This window comes from Macaca mulatta, chromosome 17, assembly GCF_049350105.2.
Source record: "Macaca mulatta isolate MMU2019108-1 chromosome 17, T2T-MMU8v2.0, whole genome shotgun sequence".
In the NCBI taxonomy this organism is placed as follows: Eukaryota; Metazoa; Chordata; class Mammalia; order Primates; family Cercopithecidae; genus Macaca; species Macaca mulatta.
Window position 1 is genome coordinate 26,955,761 of NC_133422.1, and position 22,405 is coordinate 26,978,165.

The 22,405-nt window shown below is 38.9% G+C and overlaps 2 pseudogenes; one reads left to right on the forward strand and one right to left on the reverse strand.

The window, feature by feature from the left end:
• Positions 1 to 5,804: 5,804 nt before the first annotated feature.
• Positions 5,805 to 8,421, forward strand: LOC704319 (nucleosome assembly protein 1-like 1; annotated as a pseudogene).
• Positions 8,422 to 18,684: 10,263 nt separating this feature from the next.
• LOC100425838 (large ribosomal subunit protein uL15 pseudogene) lies at positions 18,685 to 19,280 on the reverse strand (annotated as a pseudogene).
• Positions 19,281 to 22,405: the final 3,125 nt, after the last annotated feature.

Sequence of the window (22,405 nt, forward strand, 5' to 3'; positions counted from 1 at the left end):
ACTGACTGATCCTTCAAGTTCTCATCTCAGAGTTCCAGAAGGTTCCTACGAAGTTTCTTACACTGGGAAACTTTCAAGATTTCAAAACAGGGTTTGTTTTCTCATTATTTTCCCTGACGAACTTTTAACATTCTGTTTCCAAATAGATGAACAAATCATTTCACAAATGGCAAGTGGTGAAGCTGTACTTATTGGAAAGATAAAGATGAAACAAACCTGCCAATACAAAACATCAAATTTCATAAAGGTTCAGATAAAAAAAAATGCTATTGATTGGACTTGATGCACATATATGTCAGCAGCCTTAAAGCTCTGTTCCATGAAGCATTTAAATGACTGCAACTAAAATTATTTCCAATGAGTCAGAAAACGGGTTGTTCCAAATAAGCAAAAGCCTGTCTTCTTAATAACATACTAAATTTTGTCCTTGTACCCCTGTTTTTATATTGAGGACCCTCTTTATTTTTCTCTTTTATGCAACTTCATTTTTACTGTGCATTTCCATATGTTACCCCATTATCAGTGTCTGTGATTCTGTAGATCACTGTGGTAGATTTTATTTTTATTCCCAACTATTTGCTGATCCTTCCAGTGGGGTGATTTTGCTCTCTGCTCCATTGATGTCAGGCCTGGCCATGTGAGTTGCTTTGGTCCAGAAAATGGGATGGAAATCATGGCACCATTTCCAAACTTAAACTTTGAAAGCGACCACATGTGACCTCTATGTCTTTCGCCTCTGCCAAGAACACAGTCATGTCCCAGGTAGGCACCTCTTTGGCCTGAAGCATGGAGGAGAAGCACAACTAACATGAATGAGAAACAAATCCACATTGCTGTAAGCCTCTGAGGTCTGGAATTCACCCAGTATTCCTTAGACTATTGTTGACTAAGGCAATCAACGGCCTTCGCATTTTTTAACTGTATATATCCTAAAATAATTTTGAGAAACTATAGGTCTCCTCTAAATGGTTAAAGTTAACAGCTAAAACTTTCCATTGTATGCCTTAAAATGTTCAAAAGTTGTCATTTGCAGCACATTGTAAAAATCAACCATTTAAATAAAACTATTCCATCATTCTTTCAAACCTGCCAAATTGGGTAAAATGTCTAGTCGTAAGACAAGCTATCATGTGCTTTAAAATGACATAAATAAGTTTTCTTTGATAGTTAGAAAATTTACATCATTCCTTTTTGCTCCGGAACTTATATTTTTCACTTTACTTTCCCCACAAAGTCGAATTCTGGTATTATCAGTCACCTGTTCAAACTCATTCAAAATTAAATCCACTACTCTTTTTTTCATTTTTATAGATGTAAGCAATTAAAAAATTCTTCACATAGGTAAGTAAATTAGAATGAAAAAATTTTGCTTCTTACTTAAATGCCCAACATTATATTGCAATCTGTCAAAAATTGTTTTAATGTTTTATTGACTGACAGCTCAGTTAGATTCTCCTTTAATTTTGTCAAAACCTAAGAATTGTAAATAACTGAGTTTTAAAATTATTCATTATCTAGACACTATACTCATTCACTTAATTTCTGAGAATTATTTTTTAAATGGCTTTACTGAGGCTTATCAACAAATACATAATTATACCTGTTACTCCACGTGAAAACATTTTGTGTAATCTAATATGGAGTGAATTTGGAAAATCAAAATATTGTTAATTATAGTACTCCTTACTCAAAATATTTTTGACAACTTTTTTTTTTTTTTAAGACAGAATTTCACTTTTGTTGCCTAAGCTGGAGTGCAATGGCACGATCTCAGCTCACTACAACCTCCACCTCCTGGGTTCAAGCGATTCTCCTACTTTAGCCTCCCAAGTAGCTCGGATTACAGGCACGAGCCACCACACCTGGCTAATTTTTTGTATTTTTAGTAGAAATGGGGTTTCACAATGTTAGGCAGGCTGGTCTCAAACTCCTGACCTCAGGTGATCTGTCCGCCTCGGCTTCCCAAAGTGCTAGGATTACAGGCATGAGCCACTGTGCCCGGCTGATAACATATTTTTATCTGATCATTCAATACATGCATCCAAACCTCATAACTGCAGACTCAGCTCTGTCAATTTATGGAGGTACCCACCATGCAAAGCCAGTTGTCATCACGAAAACCAATCAACCAAATTGGATTTGCTTTCTATTAGAAAAAGTCTGTCCTCATTTTTCAATCTAAGTAACCATTAACACATGTTCTTGTAACAAGTATCTCACTTCTGAATTCTAACGCAGATGCATAGTATTGGAACAGACCTTTCCCATGAGGTTGCTACCTGGACAAAATAAGGCTTCTCTAATCTTCAATATTTTCAAGCATCTTTAGGAGCAACCATGTTTTACTGCTATGTCTCTTCCTTCTGTCGTGAGCACTGTCACACACCAGGTAGGAGCTGCTCTGTGACTGCATCCGGAAGTGAAGAGAGAATGGAGTATATTCTCTTCACTCTCCTCTCATGTGTCTCTCCCCAGGAAGTATTGCACTCACTGACAAGTAGGGGATATAAGAAAATGCCATCGCTTCTGCTACTCTACTTTACAATATATTTGAGTTTGGAGAATTGCCACAGAAGCTGAAATACCATGTCTAATGCCACAGTTTTCACCCCCCCCCCCCGAAATATGTAAAAGACAGAGAAAGTTACAAAATCCTTTAATCAGTGAAATCATCATCATAACTGATATTTTTCATTGGATTAGAGGTTTTTATACCTCTGAACTATTCACTGTGGGAAGATTTCAGAGGTGTGAATTTATGCCTTTCTTTTGGAAAGTGAAAACAAAGGCAGAAAAGAAGGATGCACGTGGCTTCCTGAATTGCAGGCTCCTTTCCAAGACAATAAATCACAGAAAAGAGTATGTATGGATGTTGAACATATGTCAACTGATGCCCTTAAAACAATTTGTCCCCACGTAGCTTTTGGAAAGATGTCCTATTCTCCAACAGGTACCAGAACCCCAATGTTGCCATAGATGTCAAAGCAACTGGGAAGATTATATGTAATTCACAATTCTTGAAAAATAAGACATTTTATTCTCTACTATGTGCATGAATTTTCTATTACCATATAACAAACATCAACAGAAGAAAATACACATTTATTACTTCATAGTTTCCATGGGTCTAAGTACACACAATCCCAGCACATCTTCACTGGGTCTTCAGCTCAGGGTCTCACATGGCTGCCTCAAGATGTCAGCTGGTGCTGCAATCTGAGGCTGAGCTCCTCTTCCAAGCTCACTGGTTACTGAAAGGATCCAAGTCTTAGGATTGTAGGACTGAGGCTCTCTCTCCCAGAGGCTGCACATGTTCCCTGCCATATGACCCTCTCCACCATGTGGCAGTTTGTTTCCTCAAAGCCAGCAGGACAACGTCTTTGCTGCTTCTTTTCTCTCTACCTCTAGACCCTCCTCTAAAAGGCTCAACTGATTAGGTCAGGCCTGCCAAAGTAATCTCCCTTTTGGTTAACCTGAAGTGAACTAATTAGAGGGCTTAATTACATCCGTAAAATTCCTTTACCTTTGCAATAGAATGTAACATAATCCAAAAAGTAATATTTCATCATTTTTGCTATGGTCTACTGGTTAGACACAAGCTACAGGCTCCACCCAGTCAAGAAAAAAGAGTTTTACAAGGGGTGAGTCATTGGGCATCATCTTAGAATTCTGCCTACCACACTTTATTTAAGCCAAAAATAAAATTAAAATTATGAATATAACAAACATGGAGTGTTTTCTTCAAGTTTTAGAATACAAAATGTAAAGTACGGCCCCTAGAGCACTCATTATTTGGTGATTCTTAGAAGGATTACCAGGGAAATTAGCTTACAACATAGATTTTCCTAGCCCCACTCCTAGAGATTCTAATTCAGCTGGCAAGGAGTCGACCAGGAATCAGCATTTTAGGTAAGTTCTCCCTGATGATTCTGATATAAGCTCTGACCACACATTGAAAACCCCTAAATAGTGCTTCCATAATTAAAGAATGACTTACATTTTCCTAAGGCTCTGCAGTTTGGGCCAAAGAATTCCTCCAAATGGGCTTCTTAGCCCCTTTGTTTTATATAAGCTATATTTCACAGGCTCCACCTCTCTGCCTAGCACCTAACATATTGAGAAACCTTTATATAGGTTGAGGAAGTACCCCCTTCTGTGTAGAGTCTTTCTTGTAAGAGTAAGCAGACAGCCTTCTCTCTGCTGTAAACCAAATACAAATTTTTAAAATAGCATGGAGTGGATAGAAGCCTGGTTTCTTCTCCAACCGGAGTTTCTACCATTCTTGAGAAAAGAATGGGAAAGGACAAAAGTCTAACTCTAAAGCAGGCCAAGAAACTCCCTTAAGCAGTGACCACCTCATTGGTATGTTCCCTACTAAGACTTTTGCTGGTTTCTGAAGATAGGACCTCCTTGGACACTCTTTGATCAAAATAGGGTGGGAAAGCAGTGGTGGCCCCAATGATGTGCCTCTGTATTTTCCAGATAGACTCTACCTAACTTATGAAACACAGCAAATGTTCAAGGTGGTACGTAACTTGGGCTAGATTGAATTGTAGGACCTTCAAGTGCCTTCTTTTCAGAGAAGAAAAACACTGGGAAAAGTTCCAGAAGTTACTGAGGGACATCAGGACATCAGTAGACATCATCAGCATGAGTTACAGATACCCAAAGAGTAATAAGGTGCCATAAAGACAAGAGGGAAGAAACCCACAGCACTTGATTCACTCAACTAATAGCTATTGAGTGCTTACAATGTATTGCACCATGCTCTAAGCCTTATCATGGCCCCTCTACATTTTGCACTAGAGAGAAGAGATTTGCTTTCTCACTGCCTGGTTTTGCCCCTTCTTGAAAAGCTTATAAAACCATACTCCTCTCAGCATAGGATCACCTGTGATCAAAAGAAAGAAGGGTGCTTTGACAATTGTTCCTTCCTCCCTCTTAATCCAAGGATACCAAACCAGGCCAATTACAGTTCCCCCTTGCAACTTGACCTTGACTTCTAAGCAAAATTCTCAAAGATAGAAAAAGAGGCAGATCAGTGCGGCTCTTAGGAAGCAGGGAATAATGCACGTGCCTCAGTCCCCATGTGGGTAACCCAGAGAGAATAGGTAAAATAAAGGAACCAAGATGTGCAGCCTCATAAGATGGCTGAGGTTGAAACATGCACTGTTCTACTTTCCCCACATGTTAAACTGGCAGTTCACACTGGCTGACCCAAGTAAAATATCTGAGTAGGCAAAATGTGACTGTGTCAACCCAACCTTCCAGGTCATATCTACATTCTTTCCCCACCATAACCCTTCCTGTGTGTCCATGTTATCCTTCCTGGATTCTACATACTATATCTTTGAGTTCTCTTCCTATTAAAAAAAGTTCTTAGGAAAGAATCAGAAAGCCATTTATATGACCTTAAAACACAGGTTGATTTTTTTAATCTTTATTTTTATTGTAGTTTAACAAATTATAGTTGTATATATTTATGGAGTACAATGTGAGGCTATGATTTATGAATACAGTGTGAAATAAATCAACCTAATTAACATATTCATGACCTCAAATACTTATGTTTTGTGGTGAGAACACTTGAAACTTTCAGTAATTTAGAAATGTGCAATGGATTATTATTTACTATATTTGAAAATGTTAGTGATGAAAGTTACCTAATCAGTTGTCACTACTGTATCTAGAAACCAATCTTGAAAATGTGATGGCTTTTTTAGTGCCATCTGCTCGTGGAGCCACGCTGCCACCCTGAGTCACCTCCTGTGCAGCTCTGGCCACCTGGCTCCCCATATTAGCTGCCGATATTTGGAGTTCTTACAACATGGCAGATATTGACAACAAAGAACAGTCTGAATTTGATCAAGTTTGGATGACGTTAAAAAAGTAGAAGAAGAAGAAACTGGTGAAGAAACAAAAATCAAAGCACGTCAGCTAACCTTTCAGATGATGCAAAATCCTCAGATTCTTCAACTCTTCAAGAAAGACTTGATGGTATAATAGAAACACCAACAATGTATCCAACAGGATACACTGAAAGCCTGCCTAGGGTAGTTAAAAGACAAGTGAATGCTCTCAAAAACCTGTAAGTTAAATGTGCACATATAGAAGCCCAATTCTATGAGGAAGTTCACAATCTTGAAAGGAAGTATGCCGTTCTCTGTCAGCCTCTATTTGATAAGCGATTTGAGATTATTAATGCAATTTATGAACCTACAGAAGAAGTGAATGGAAACCAGAGAATATGATGAGATCTCAGAGGAGTTGAAAGAAAAGGCCAAGATTGAAGATGAGAAAAAAGAGGAAGAAAAAGAAGATGCCAAAGGAATGCCTGAATTTTGGTTAATTGTTTTTAAGAATGTTGACTTGCTCAGTGATACTGAGAGGTGACAATGTGCTAGCAGCCCTCACTCTCAGCGCCTCCTCAGCCTCCTCATCCACTCTGGCAGCGCTTGAGGAGCCCTTCAACCCGCCACGGCACTGTGGGAGCCCCTCTCTGGGCTGGCTGAGGCCAGAGCCTCCTCCCTCTGCTTGCCAGAAGGTGTGGAGGGAGAGGCGCCTGCGGGAACCGGGGCTGCGTGTGGCGCTCACTGGCCAGTGCGAGTTCCGGTGGGCATGGGTGCAGTCTCTGAGGGCCCCGCACACGAAGCAGCAGGCCAGCGCTGCAGGCGCAGGGCAGTGAGGGGCTTAGCACCCTGGCCAGCAGCTGCGGAGGTTGGCCAGGGTCCCCCAACAGTGCCGGCCTGCCGGGGCTACACTCAAATTCTCACCGGGTGTAGCTGCCTCCCCACGGGGCAGGGCTCCGTACCTGCAGCCTGCCATGTTTGAGCTCCCCCCACTGCGGTGGGCTCCCTCACGGCCTGAGCCTCCCAGACAGGCGCTGCCCCCTGCTCCCATGGTGCCCAGTTCCATGGACAGCCCAAGGGCTGAGGAGTGAGGCGCGGCTGGGGACTGGGGGCAGCTCCACCTGCAGCCCCGGTGTAGGATCCACTGAGTGAAGCCAGCTGGGCTCCTGAACGGATGGGGACTTGGAGAACTTTTATATCTAGCCAGAGGATTGTATGCGCACCAATCAGCACTCTGTATCTAGCTAACCTAGTGGGGACTTGGAGAACTTTTCCTTCTAGCACTCTGTGGCTAGCTCAAGGATTGTAAATACACCAATCAGTACTCGGTGTCTAGCTCAAGGTTTGTAAATACACCAACTGGTACTCTGTATCTAGCTAACTCTGTGTCTAGCTAACCTAGTGGGGACTTGGAGAACTTTTCCATCTAGCACTCTGTGTCTAGCTTAAGGATTGTAAACGCACCAATCAGCACTCTGTGTCTAGCTCAGGGTTTGTAAATACACCAATCAGTACTCTGTGTCTAGCTCAAGGTTTGTAAATACACCAATTGGTACTCTGTATCTAGCTAACTCTGTGTCTAGCTAACCTAGTGGGGACTTGGAGAACTTTTCTGTGTAGCACTGTGTCTAGCTCAAGGATTGTAAACGCACCAATCAGCACTCTGTGGAATTCCACACTGTGGAAGCTTTGTTATTTCGCTCTTTGCAATAAATCTTGCCGCTGCTCACTCTTTGGGTTCACGCTGTCTTTATGAACTGTAACACTCACTGCGAAGGTCTGCAGCTTCACTCCTGAAGCCAGCGAGACCACGAACCCACCGAACCCACCGGGAAGAAGGAACAAACTCCAGACACACTATCTTTAAGAACTGTAACACTTACCGCGAGGGTCCGTGGCTTCATTCTTGAAGTCAGCAAGACCAAGAACCCACCAATTCCGGACACAATATGCTTCAGGAACGTGATGAACCTATTCTGAAGCACTTGGAAGATATTAAAGTGAAGTTCTCAGATGCTGGCCAGCCCATGAGTTTTGTCTTAGAATTTCACTTTGAAACCAATGAATATTTTAAAAATGAAGTGCTGACAAAGACATATAGGATGAGGTCAGAACCAGATGATTCTGATCCCTTTTATTTTGATGGACCAAAAATTATGGGTTTTACAGTGTGCCAAATAGATTGGAAAAAGGAAAGAATGTCACTTTGAAAACCATTAAGAAGCAGCAGAAAGACAAGGGACGTGGGACAGTTCGTACTCTGACTAAAACAGTTTACAATGACTCTTTCTTTAATGTTTTTGCCCCTCCTGAAGTTTCTGAGAGTGGAGATCTGGATGATGCTGCTGAAGCAATCCTTGCTGCAGACGTCGAAATTGGTCACTTTTTACCTTAGTGTATAATCCCAGGATCAGTGTTATACTTTACTGGGGAAGCTACTGAAGATGATGATGATGATTATGATGAAGAAAGTGAAGAAGTGGATGAGGAAGGAGAAGTAGAAGGAGATGAGGAAAACGATCCAGACTATGACCCAAAGAAGGATTAAAATCCAGCAGAGCACAAGCAGTAATGAAGCAGGATGTATGTGGCCTTGAGGATAACCTGCACTATAGTACCCTAAACACAACTCTTATTCACTTACAGCCTTATGTTTTTGTATTTTCTTGGAGGACTAGGTTAATTTTTTTAAACGACAGGAAACTGATATTTTAAAGACCAATTTGTTCTACCTGGCATTTTAACTAGTTTTTCTGCCCGAGATGTTGAATGCACAAATTCTGTCACACTTGTTCATTCATTGCTACATAATTTGGTTCTTCTGGAATATTTTTATGTGGCTCTTGGAGTACAGCTGGGAAAATTAACAACTGTTAAAGGAAACACTTTTTTGTGATTTTTTTCTTGAAGAACCAAAGTATTTTTTCAGCTGGTTGTTGAATAGGGTTAAGTCCACTCAGATTAGCTGTGCCTTTCATTGCTTTGTTATAGAAATGCAGTGACTTATACTAAGACAATTCATCATTTAAAACAAATTGGCAACACAACTATATGGTTAAGAATTTCCAGTATAAGCACACCCAGTAACTGTATTAGATTGTTAATGGCTTATTGTGTTATAGGTGACATAGTTAACCGTAAAGTAACCTGACTTAGTATAGTTACTGGTACCACAGTGAGGTGAATAGAACAGGATTTTCATAATTTAGACTGCATTTAGCTGTACTTTTAAATTTAACCTCCATTAACTAAGCATCTTTTCTCTGTGGTAGGGGTCTACCTTCTGCTTCCCTAGAAAGGATGAATTTCCATCATTTGACAAGCCTGTTTTCAAGTTATTTGTTGTTTGTTTGCTTGTTTTTGTTTTTGCAGCCTAAAATTAAAATTTCAAATATAAAAATGAAATGTGTGATGATGCTCTTTTAAATAGCTGTGAAGAAATTATTGTGTGCTTTTTCTTACTTTGTCCCTATTTTGTTGTATAATATTTAAGTAAAAGGAGATTATTTATCCTTATTGAATTTCCAAAACTTATATTTGCATTTACCATTTTTTAATGATGGAGAGAAAAGTTAGTTGTCTTACTTTGATAAGCTTGGCACAGGACCTATCACTTTTTGATGCTTTGGATCAAAATTCTGTCACCAGAATGCTACTAATTAGTTATATGCAAGGAACAACCTAATCACTTTAATACAATGATTGAAGTGCTACAGGCAGTAACTACTGAACACCAAATCACAGTGTTTTAATTTGTGACATGTTAGAATAATGGGACTTTCTTTAGTATAAATATTCTATGAACTAATGCTTGTGCTGTTAAGTTATAGGATTTTGACTCATGGGTCTGAAAAAGGCCCTGCTAAATCTTGAACATTGATACAGTTGAAGCCTTGTCTTCAGACCCAGGAGAAGCTGACAACCAAAATGAACTTCTTTCAAGAGACACAGGAGTTGATTGTATGGACTGAACTAATAGGGGACTGAAATAATTTTTACAGCTTTTTTTGTTTGAAACATTGCTGATTCTTGAGAGCCTGGAGAACTTTTTTTCCTTTTGAGCTATCTATAGCATTTAACAATTGAATACAGTATTGTGTTATAAACAGAATTTGAGGCATATTTCTTACTCTGCCTAATTTCTCCAGAATTTGTAAATTATGTGTGAATATTCTTTTTTTTTCTTTTTTTATTTATTTATTATTATTATTATTATACTTTAAGTTCTAGGGTACATGTGCATAACGTGCAGGTTTGTTACATATGTATACTTGTGCCATGTTGGTGTGCTGCACCCATCAACTCGTCAGCACCCATCAACTCGTCATTTACATCAGGTATAACTCCCAATGCAATCCCTCCCCCCTTCCCCCTCCCATGATAGGCCTCGGTGTGTGATGTTCCCCTTCCCGAGTCCAAGTGATCTCATTGTTCAGTTCCCACCTATGAGTGAGAACATGCGGTGTTTGGTTTTCTGTTCTTGTGATAGTTTGCTAAGAATGACGCTTAATTTATGGCAATGTGCTTGTTTGCATAAGTTCAACAAGAACCTGTTTGTTTTTAGAACTGAACACAGAGGAACTGGTCATTTTTCCAGGACTTTGACTGAAATGGCCTTGTGAAAGGTTCCAGCAAGGCCAATTTAAGAGAGCCTATCTGGACAATGATTCTTGCTGCACTTTGTCTGGATAATCAGGCCAAGTGTATGGGACTGAAGCTTATTTTGCAGTCAGACTGGTCCTGCTGAGATTTGTCTTTGGCGGAAGCACTGGACTGTGTTTCTGAAGAAAATGATAGCATTAGATTAACGTTTGAATCCATGCCCCTCCTTAGCATGAGGCAGCCAGAAAGATTAACAACCAGATTCCCCATGATTGAGGCACTGATACATAGAAAAGGGAGACTAAAGCCAACCCAATAGTCCCATAGACAGTTTTTTGTTTGTTTGTTTATTTGTTTGTTTGGGATAAACATAGAAAGTGACCCTTCTGGGCTTAAAGCCTGAAACCTACATTTGTTTTATCTGAGTTCTTTCCTCAGGGGAAGACCCCCCCAGGCCTCTCAAAAAGTATCAAAGAACTGAAACTCTTCAGATTACCACAACCAGACAATGAGACACCAGGCTCCTCATTCATCATGATTGCTTTCTTACCGCTCTCCAGTTCCTGTTTTCCCATACATAGTTACATTTCTTCTCTGCTATATAAGCCCCTAATTTTAGCAGGTCAGGGAGATGGATTTGAGACTGATCTCCCCTATCCTCAGCAATAGAGCCTGATTAAAGCCTTCTTTCTTGACATTACTCATCATCTCAGTCATTGACTTTCTGTAAAGTGAGCAGCAGGACCTAGACTGAACCCCTGGTGTATCAGTAACATATTCACCATGCTGACTAATATATTTCAAAGAAATAAAATACTTATTCCTTCTGTATAATTGAAGATTTGTACCCTTTGACCATCATCTCCTCATTTCCTCCAACTCCCGGCCTGTAGTCACCACCTGCGATGGTTTCAATGTCCTCCACAAAGCTCATGTTGAAACTTAATCCCCAATGCGGCAGTATTGAGACGTAGGTCCTTTAACAGGTGATTGGATCGTGAAGGCTCTGCCCCCATTAATGGATTAATCTTTTCAAGGATTAATGAGTTAATGGATAAATGAGTTATCATGGGAAGGAGGGACTGGCGGCTTTATAAGAAGAAGAAGACAGACCTGAGCACACATTAGCACACTCAGCCCCCTCACCTGTAATTCCCTGCGCTGCTTTAGTACCTTTCAGAGAGTCCACACCAGCAAAAAGTCTCTCACCAGAGACAGTCCCTCAACCTAGGACTTTCCAACCTCCAGAACTATAAGAAATAAATTTCATTTCTTATAAATTACTCAATTTTAGGCATTCTCTTATAAGCAACAGAAAATGGACCAACACATTACCATTGTACCCTGTTTCTTTGAGTTCCTTTGTTCTAGATTCCACATATAAGTAAGAACATGCAGGCCAGGCACGGTGGCTCACGCCTGTAATCCCAGCACTTTGGGGGGCCGAGGTGGGCAGATCACGAGGTCAGGAGATCGAGACCATCCTGGCTAACACGGTGAAACTCTGTCTCTACTAAAAATGCAAAAATTAGCCAGGCGTGGTGGCAGGGGCGCCTGTAGTCCCAGCTACTCGGGAGACTGAGGCAGGAGAATGATGTGAACCCAGGAGGCGGAGCTTGCAGTGAGTCAAGATAGCGCCACTGCACTCCAGCCTGGGTGACAGAGCAAGACTCTGTCTCAAAAAAAAAACAAAAAGAAAAAAAGCAGAACATGTAGTATTTGCCTTTCTGTGTCTGGCTTATTTAACTTAACATGTTTTCCAATTTCATCCATGTTGTCACAAATGACAAAACTTATTTAAGGCTTAATAGTATTCCATTGTATGTGTGAGTGTACAGTGTGTGTGTGTGTATATACATATGTATATGTGTATATATGTGTGCATATACTGTGTGTGTGGTGTGTGTATACACATATATGTACATGTATATACACACATGTATGTGGATACACACACACACACCACACACAAACTGTACACTCACACACATGGAATACTATTAAGCCTTAAAAAATACACAAACACATACACACATGTATGTGTATATACACACACACACACCACACACACACTGTACACTCACACACACGGAATACTATTAAGCCTTAAAAAAATAAGTTTTGTCATTTGTGACAACATGGATGAAATTGGAAAACACGCTAAGTTAAATAAGCCAGACACAGAAAGGCAAATAGACACACACACACACACAAAACGCACCACATTTTCTTTATCCATTCGTCTCTTGAATGACACTTAGGTTGATCCATAACTTGGCTATTGTGAATAGTACTGCAACAAACATAGGAGTGCAGACATCTCTTTGACATACTAATTTCAATTTTTTGAGTAAATACCCAGATTGCTGGATCATATGGGAATTCTATTTCATGTTTTTTTTGAGGAACAGCCATACAATTTTTCATAATTGCATACTAAGTTACATTCCCAACAACAGCGTAAAAGGGTTCTTAGCCATTATGACAGGTGTGAGGTAATATCTTATTGTGGTTTTGATTTGCTTTTCCCTAATAATTAGTTATATGGAGCATTTTTGGAAATATCTGTTGGCCATTTGTATGTCTTATTTTGAGAAATATCTGCTAAAGCCCCTTGCCCATTTTCCCCTTTTTATATGCCAAGTCACATTGTCCATTTTTAATCAGATTGTTTTATTTCTATAAAGTTGCTTATGTATTTGGATATTAATGCCTTATCAGATGCATGATTCACAAATATGTATATGATTCACAAACATTTTCTCCCATTCAGTAAATTGTCTCTTCACTGCATTGACTGTTTCCTTTGCTATACAGAAGCTTTTTAATTTGTTGCAGTCCTATTGCTTATGTTTGCTTTTCTTGCCTGTGCTTTTAAAGTCATATCCAAAAAAATCATTGCCCAGACCAAAGTCATGGAGCTTTGTGAGATCTATTCTATAATGTTACAGTTTCAGGTCTTACATTTAAGTTTTTAAATTATTTTGAGTTGATTTTTGTATATGGAGTGAGATAAGGGTCTAATTTCATTCCTCTGCATATGGATATACAGGTTTTTTTCAACACCATTTATTGAAGAGTTATTTTCCCAATACATATACTTGGCACCTTTGTCAAAAATCAATTGACTGTACATGCCTGGGTTCATTTCTGGGCTCTCTGTTCTGTTCCAGGAGTCTACTTTTATGTCAGTGTTATTCTGTTTTAATTACTATTGTTTTGTAATATAGTTTGAAATCAAGTAATGTGACGCCTCTAGCTTTGTTCTTTGTGCTCATGATTGCTTTGGCTATTTGAAGTTTTGGGGGATTCAATATACATTCTAGAAATTTTTTATTTTATTTTATTAAATTTCCATTTTATAAATGAATAGCCAAGTTATGGATCAACCATAAAATGAAAATTTACATTGGAATTTGGACAGGAATTGTATTGAATCTGTAGATTGCTTTGGGTAGTATGGACAATTTAACAATATTCTTTTCATTCATGAACACAGGATATCTTTCCATTTATTTGTGTCTTCCCCAGTTTCTTTCATTAATGTTTTACAGGTTTTCAGTGTACAGATCATTCACCTCCTTAAATTTATTCTTCCTTAGTTAATTTTATTAATTATAGCTACTTTAAATGCAATTGTTCTTTCTTTTTTGAAATGTTTGTTCTTAGTGTATAGAAACACTACTAATTTTTGTGTATTGATTTTGTATCCTGCAACTTTACTTTTCTCATTTATTAGTTCTAACAGTTTTTTTATGAAATCATTAGAATTTCCTATATACAACATCATATCATCAGCAAACAGCAGCAACTTAACTTCTTCCTTTCCTATTTGGATCCCATTTATTTCTTCCTCTTGCCTAAATGCTCTGGCAAAAACTTTCAGTACCATGTTGAATACAGGTGGTAAGAGTGGGCACATTTGTCTTGTTCTGGATCTTAGAGCAAAGGGTTTCAATTTTTCACTATGTATAATGTTAGGCATGGGCTTGTCATATATAGCTTTTATTGTGTTGAGGTACATTTCTTCTATACCTGATTTGTTGAGTGTTTTCATCATGGATGGATGTTTTCTTTTGTGAAATAATTTTCTGCATCTAGTGAGATGACATGAGATGATCACATGGTTTTTGTCCTTCATTCTTGCTAATGTGATGTATAACATTTATTCATATGCACATGTTGAACTATCTTTGCTTCCCAGGGAGAAATTCCACTTGATTATGGTGAATGATTCTTTTAATGTGTTGTTGAATTTTGTTTGCTAGGATTTCATTGAGGATTTCTGCATCTACATTCATCAAAGATATTGTCCTGGGTGAGGTCTGAGACTGGTCCTAGAGGCTGGCTATCTAGGAATTCAAGCCAGATAAAACATCCCACTGTTTCTGGTAGTGACCAGCATGGCTTTGTGGGTGGGCTATACTGTTAGGTAGTACCTCTGATTTGATGCCACCACTGACAGGTACATAGAGCTACCACCAAGATCCACATACTCACTGCTGTGGGCTCTGCCTCCTTGCTTTATTTCTTCCTGACCCCTGGTGGTCTAGCTGTGCTGTGCTATTTTCCACTGTGTTGTCTTTGAGGTGAGATGGGAGTGGACTTCCTGGGAAGCATCTCGGAATGTTAGGAGAGCTGGATGTCCACCTCCAGTTCTCTTTCCTTCCGTAGAAACTGTGGTCCCTGGAGATTCCTCCCTGTGTGGCATTGTGCCAACTTGGGGAGTGGGAGGGCAACACAGTCAAAGTGAGATCCTTTCTCTTACCCTGTCCATGCAGCTCCTTTTCATTCCATGGACCACACAGGTGACTTGGGCCCTTTTGCTATTTGGAAGGTGTTCACCAAGGTGTTCTTATCTGTGGATAGCTGCTAATTTAACTCTCTGTGAGCAGTAGTGAAGCCTGGGACCTCTTATTCTACCATCTTGTTGTCATCACCAAGCAAATTATTATTGTCTTTATTTTAACAAAGATGTAAGTTTATAAAGGATTCCCTTATGGTGAAAATTAAAGTATTAGTTCATGGAAAAGACAGATTTGTTTTTGTTAAATTTTTTTAAAGAAAGACAACAAAATTTCTACAATCATTCCATAAAGGCAGTCCTTTGGACTTAAAGTTTTACAAATATTTGAAAGAAAAAGCAGGCAAAAATCATGTTCATTCCAGTCTCTACAGTTCTTTGAAACATAATGTTCAGGGTTTCTGTATCGGCTTTAAAAAGAGCTTGAAAGTTGTCACTCTCATCTTTTAAATAAGAAAAACTTCAATAAACTGAAAATCAATGACTTTTCTAGGCTTTGTCAAAGGACCAAGGTTGTAGGGAAACCTATTATTCCAAAATGAAGAGAAACAGGGACATGCAGAGAGTTGCACCTGAAGCAGAAGTCACTGGAGTGACACAATGTTAGAAACATTTAAATGATAATTTTGATAAATTGCTAGAGACTGGGTTTGAACTAGCATAAAGTGAAAAATCTCCGTAGGGTTTGCCAAATCTCTGTGTGCTTTAGAAGATCCGTTCATTGCTTTAACATGCGGAAGGGAAGAGTACCAATTGTGAATACACCCAGATCCTTCGTCATAACAAAAACCTACTTTCTAGAAGAAAAGACTTTGTGAGTCTTTCTTAGCTGGGGAAAGGGGTCACTCCCACCTCAGACCCCTCTAGCCTTCCTGCCTCACCTTCCTGTCACTGGGGAGAGAAGAGAGGGAAGAAAGTCAATAGGGATAAGAGGCTCAAGGAATAGATTGGAAATATCATGGCCAGGGAAAGGAGGAGGGAAATAAAAAGCTGTAGCACTAGGAAAAAACAAACTTCTGAAAGTCACGTATGAGAGACATAGTCCCACCGAGACTGAGAATTAATCTTAAGATTAAAGAATACTTGTCCTTCACACCTTACTGCTGTACCAACAGGACTCCTCTATAATAACAGTGGATTATGGCTGAAAGAGACGCAAGGGATACATTCTCTCCAAGGAGGAGTACTTAGCTTAATTCCTCCTTCTTTAAGTGTGGGCTATGCTTAGGGGTTTTCTTTAAAAACAGTAGAGCATGGAAAGGGTGAACAAAGAGTAATTTTACGGTAATTCAACCTGAAGTCCACTACTGTAGCTAAATTAACATCAGCAGTGATAAGTCCTGTTGGTAGTATGTACGCTTGATATAATGTGAAGAAAATGGCACTTCATCTCTGTGGTCTTCCTCCCAAAAATTCATACCCTGGCCTAATCACAAAGAAAACAGACAATGTCCAATTAAGGAATATTGTACAAAACGTGTAATCAATACTCAAGGTTTTCAACGTCATTAAGGACAAGGAAAGTCAGAAACTGTCCACCAAACAAAGCACAAGAAGATGCAGCATTTAATGTAATGTGATATCCTGGGTGGGATGCTAGAACAAAAGAACATTAGGTAAAAACTAAAGATATCTGAATGAAGTATGGATTTTAGTTAATCATACAGGCATATTTCTTTTTATTGCGCTTTGCTTTATCGCAGTTTGCAGACATTAAAGTTTTTATGAAATGAAGGTCTGTGGCAACCCTACATCAAGCAAATTTATTGGTACCATTTTTCCAACAGCATGTACTCACTTCAAATCTCTGTGTCGGCATTTTATACTCATGAAGTATTTTTTAACCAAGGTATGTACATTGTTTTTTTAGACATAATGCTATTGCACACTTAATAGACTATACAGTATAGTGAAAGCATAACTTTTATATTCACTGGGAACCAAAAAAATATTAACTCACTTTATTGTGATATTCACTTTATTGTGGTAATCTGAAACCAAACTTGTAATATCTCTGTGGTATGCCTATAATATATTAATGTTGGCTCATTAATTATAACAAACATACCATACTAATGTAAGGTATTTATAAAGGAGAAACTGGATGCGGGGTATGAGAAACACATTTACCCATTCAAACTGTGTCTCTGGACTCAGAGACACGAAGAACAGTGGAAGCAAGACTTAATGGTGGTCTTACAAGATCAGGTGTGTGGTAGGCAGGCACATCTGAGGCAGTTACGGCAGCTAACTTATCTCCCAGCATGCAAGTCCCTCCCCCAGTTCCTCATTGGTCTAGTACTATCGGGTTACAATCTTCCTGGATGTCACTTAAGTTTCATTATCCCCCTTATAAGATTATACCCCAGTCCCTTTCCCCACTTAAGTTTTGATTTCCCAATAATGAAACTTTCTTCCCTTTTATTGGCTAACCTCCCTCTACATTCTGTCCACTTATTGTGACTTTCTACGTGCATGAGCCGTGCAGTTTGTCACATCCGCAGGCTGGCTGCCAGTACTTAAGATTTACCATGGCTGAAAATGGACCATTTAAATGTTTTCTCACAGGGGTATGTGGAAACTCTCCATACAATTTCATAATTTTTCTGCAAATCTAAATCTATTCTAAAATTTAAAAGTTTATTAAATGCAGTATCCAGCATACCATTAAAAAGCATGAGATGTGAAAAAAGTAACATATGACTGTTAATCAGAAAGTCAAAAAATAGTCAATGAAAGGAGACCAACAGATTAAAAAGTTATTGCAATTAGAATAAAATGATTTTAAATTGACTCTTATAGACTAAATTAATCTATAAGTAGGTTAAATAAATGGGAGTAAAAGATGAACAAAATGAACAAAAATGTGGAGAACATCAAAAGATAAATGAAATTCCTAAAAACTGATTCAAGTATATCCTAAGATTGAAAAACAGAGTATCTGAAATTAAGAATAAATTGGAAAGGCTTAATAGCAGATTGAACATCAGCGCAAAAGACGCATGAATTTGAATACTGTCAATTAAATTATTCATACTGGAGAATGGAGAGAGAAGAATGTTGGGGGAAAAATACAATGTGAGAGGCACATGGGCTAATACCAAGTTTTCTAACATACGTGTAAATTGGAGCACATTTATTGACTTGCATATGTTGAACCAATCTTTTTAGACATAATGGTCAAGAACTTTCCAAAACTAATTTTTAAAAACCAAACCACAGAGGGTGGAACAAGATGGAGGAATAGAAGCCACACCATTCATCTCCCCACTGCTGGAACACCAAATTTTAACAACTATCTGTACACAGGAAAGCACCATCACAAGAACCAAAAATCAGGTGAACAATCACAGTACCTGGATTTAACTTCATATATATTTTTTTTCTGTAGCAGTTGTTAGCATTTAACAAATCTCCCTCCATGTGGTTTCATACCACCAGGACTCAAGCCCCACCTCCAATACCCTTAATCCTCTCCTCAGCTCTTCTGCTGAAGAATTTGGCCTTCATGATGACAGGTTGCTTTGGTAGATTTCCCTTTCCCAGAACTTTGTAGTAGCCTGATCACACCACATCAATGGTGGGGGCAGCTCCAGTTGTGTCTTTGGCAGCATTCACCTGTGTCTGTACACTGACCAAAGTCCACAATTTATTGGGGTTGGCATTTGAGCAGGAGCTCTGGTTCCTCTTTAAGTGGTAATCCTCATACCAACTTTCCCAGAGGAACCTAGGTGAGGTTTGTCAAAGTTGATCCTGTGGTGACGCTTGCCACCAGCATTACTCCTGCCTCCCGAGTGCTTTTGGTGCTTGCTGATGAGGCTGTGGCTGTGGTTCACATGGCCCGGAAGTTTCTGGGTCTTCCACAGCCTGAATGGTATGTCAGAAACTCTTGGGTTATAGCCCAGGTTCTTGATGTTTTCCAACAAACAGCATAGCCTGGAGGACACTGGGCTGTCATGATGGGTTGTCATGGATGGCACCTTATATTCTAGTTGGCGACATGCTGCAATGTGAAAGAGTTGCATGGTCTTACCATTTCTCACTATTCTGATGTTTTGTCACTGCTCACACACATTCATTTCTGAAGAATTCTTGGTTTTAACAGAACTCTGTCTCATTACATCTTCACATTGATACGAAAATAAATCAAGGACAAATATAGTCTTATATGACATTAAGTCATAGTTCTTAATTGTGGATATGTGTTCATCAGACTTAGCAGAGGAGTTTTAAATATGCATAACCAGACTTGAAATAAAATTCTCAGTATGGCCCAGGCACATGCATTTTAAGCAAGTGCCATAAATGATTCTTTTTTTTTTTCCTTCAACTTTTATTTTAAGTTCCGGGGTACATGTGCAGGATGTGCAGGTTTTTCACATAGGTAAACGTGTATCATGGTGGTTTGCTGCACAGATCAACCCATCACCTAGGTATTAAGCCCAGCATTCCTTAGCTATTCTTCCTGATGCTCTCAGTCCTCCAACCCCACCCCAAACAGACCCCAGTGTGTGTTGTCCTCCGTCATGTGTCCATGTGTTCTCATCATTCAGCTCCCACTTACAAAAGTGAGACCGTGCAGTGTTTGGTTTTCTGTTCATGTGTAAGTTTGCTAAGGATAACAACTTCCAGCTCCATTCATGTCCCTGCAAATGATCTCATTCCTTGTTATGGCTGCATAGGATTCTGTGGTGTATATGTACATTTTCTTTATCCAGTCTATCATTGATGGGCATGTGGGTTGATTCCATGTCTTTGCTATTGTGAATAGTACTGCAGTGAACACACGTGTGCATGTATCTTCATAACAGAATGATTTATATTCCTTTGGGTATATACTCAGTAATGGAATTGCTGGGACAAATTGTATTTCTGCCTCTAGATCTTTGAGGAATTGCCACACTGTCTTCCACAATGGTTGAACCAATTTACACTCCCACCAACAGTGTAAAATCATTCCTTTTTCTCTGCATCCTCACCAGCATCTGTTGTTTCTGGACTTTTTAATAATCACCATTCTGACAGGCATGAGATGGTATTTCATTGTGATTTTGATTTGCATTTGCTTTTTTTTAACATCTTTGTTGGCTGCATAAATGTCTTCTTTTGAGACATGTCTGTTCATGTCTTTTGCCCATTTTTTAATTTTTTTTTCTTGTAAATTTGTTTAAGTTCCTTGTAGACTCTGGATATTAGGCCTCCATCAGATAAATAGATCACAAAAATTTTCTCCCATCTGTAGGTTGTCAGTCTGATTATGGTTTCTTTTGCTGTGCAGAAGTTCTTTAGTTTAATTAGATCCATTTATCAATTTTTGCTTTTGTTTGAAGTTGCTTTTGGTGCTTTTGTCATGAAATCTTTACCCATGCCTATGCCCTGAATGGTATTGCCTAGGTTTTCTGCTAGGGATTTTATAGTTTGGGGTTTACATTTAAATCTTTAATCCTTCTTGGGTTAATTTTTGTATAAGTTGTAAGGAAAGGGTCCAGTTTCAATTTTCTGCATATGGCTAGCCAGTTCTCCCAGCATCATTTATCAAATAGGAAATCCTTTCCCCAGTGCTTGTTTTTGTCAGGTTTGTTAAAGATCAGAGAATTTTAAGTGTGTGGTCTTATCTTTGAGTTCTCTATTCTGTTCCATTGGTCTATGTGTCTGTTTTTGTACCAGTATCATGCTATTTTGGTTACTCTAGCCTTGTAGTATAGTTTGATGTTGAGTAGCGTGATGCCTCCAGTTTTGTTCTTTTTGCTTAGGATTGTCTTGACTCTTTGGGATCTTTTTGGTTTCACATGGGTTTTTAAATAGTTTCTGCTAATTCTGTGAAGAATGTCAATGGTAGTTTAATGGGAATCGCACTGGATCTATAAATTACTTTGGGCAGTATGGCCATTTTCATTATATTGATTCTTCCTATCAATGATCATGGAATGTTTTTTCCATTTGTTTGTGTCCTCTCTTACTTCCTTGAGCAGTGGTTTGTAGTTATCCTTGAAGAGGTCCTTCATTCCCCTTGTTAGCTGTATTCCTAGGTATTTTATTCTTTTTGTAGCAATTATGAATGGGAGTTCATTCATGATTTGGCTCTCTACTTGCCTGTTGTTGGTTTATATGAATGCTAGCAATTTTTGCACATTGATTTTGTATCCTGAGACTTTGCTGAAGTTGCTTATCAGCTTAAGAGGCTTTGGGGCTGAAACAATTGGACTTTCTAGATATGGGATCATGGCATCTGGAAACAAAGATAATTTAACATCCTGTCTCCCTATCTGAATACCCTTTATTTCTTTCTCTTGCCTGATTGCTTTGGACAGAACTTCCAACATTATGTTGAATAGGAGTGCTGAGAGGACATCCTTGTCTTGTGCTGGTTTTCAAGGGAAATGCTTCCAGTTTTTACCCATTCCCTATAATATTGGCTGTGGGTTTGTCATATAATGGCTCTCATTATTTTGAGGTATGTTACTGCAGAACCTAGTTTATTGAGATGTTTAGCATGAAGGGGTGTTGAATTTTATCAAAGGCCTTTTTGCGTCTATGGAGATCATCAAGTGGCTTTTGTCTTTAGTTCTGTTTATGTGATGAATTACATTTATTGACTTGCATATGTTGAACCAACCTTGCATCCTGGGGATGACTCCAACTTGATAATGGTGGATAAGCTTTTTGATGTGCTGCTGGATTCAATTTGCCAATATTTTATTAAGGATTTTTGATCAATGTTCATCAGGGATATTGGCCTGAAGTTTTCTTTTTGTTGTTGTTGTATTTCTGCTAGGTTTTTTTAAGGATGATGCTGGCCTCATAAAATGAGTTAGGGAGGAGTCCTTCCTTTTCAATTTTTTAGAATAGTTTCAGCAGAAATGGTACCAGCTCTTCTTTGTACCTCTGGTAGAAGTCAGCTATAAATCTTTCTGGTTCTGGGCTTTTATTGTTGTTGTTGGTAGGCTATTTATTATTGCCTCAATTTCAGTACTCGTTATTGGTCTATTCAGGGATTCAATTTCTTCCTGGTTCAGCCTTAGAAGGGCGTATGCATCCAGGAATGTTTTCATTTCTTCTAGATTTTCTACTTTATGTGCATAGAGGTGTGTGTAGTATTCTCTGATGGTTATTTGTATTTCTGTGGGGTCAGTGGTAATATCCCCCTTAC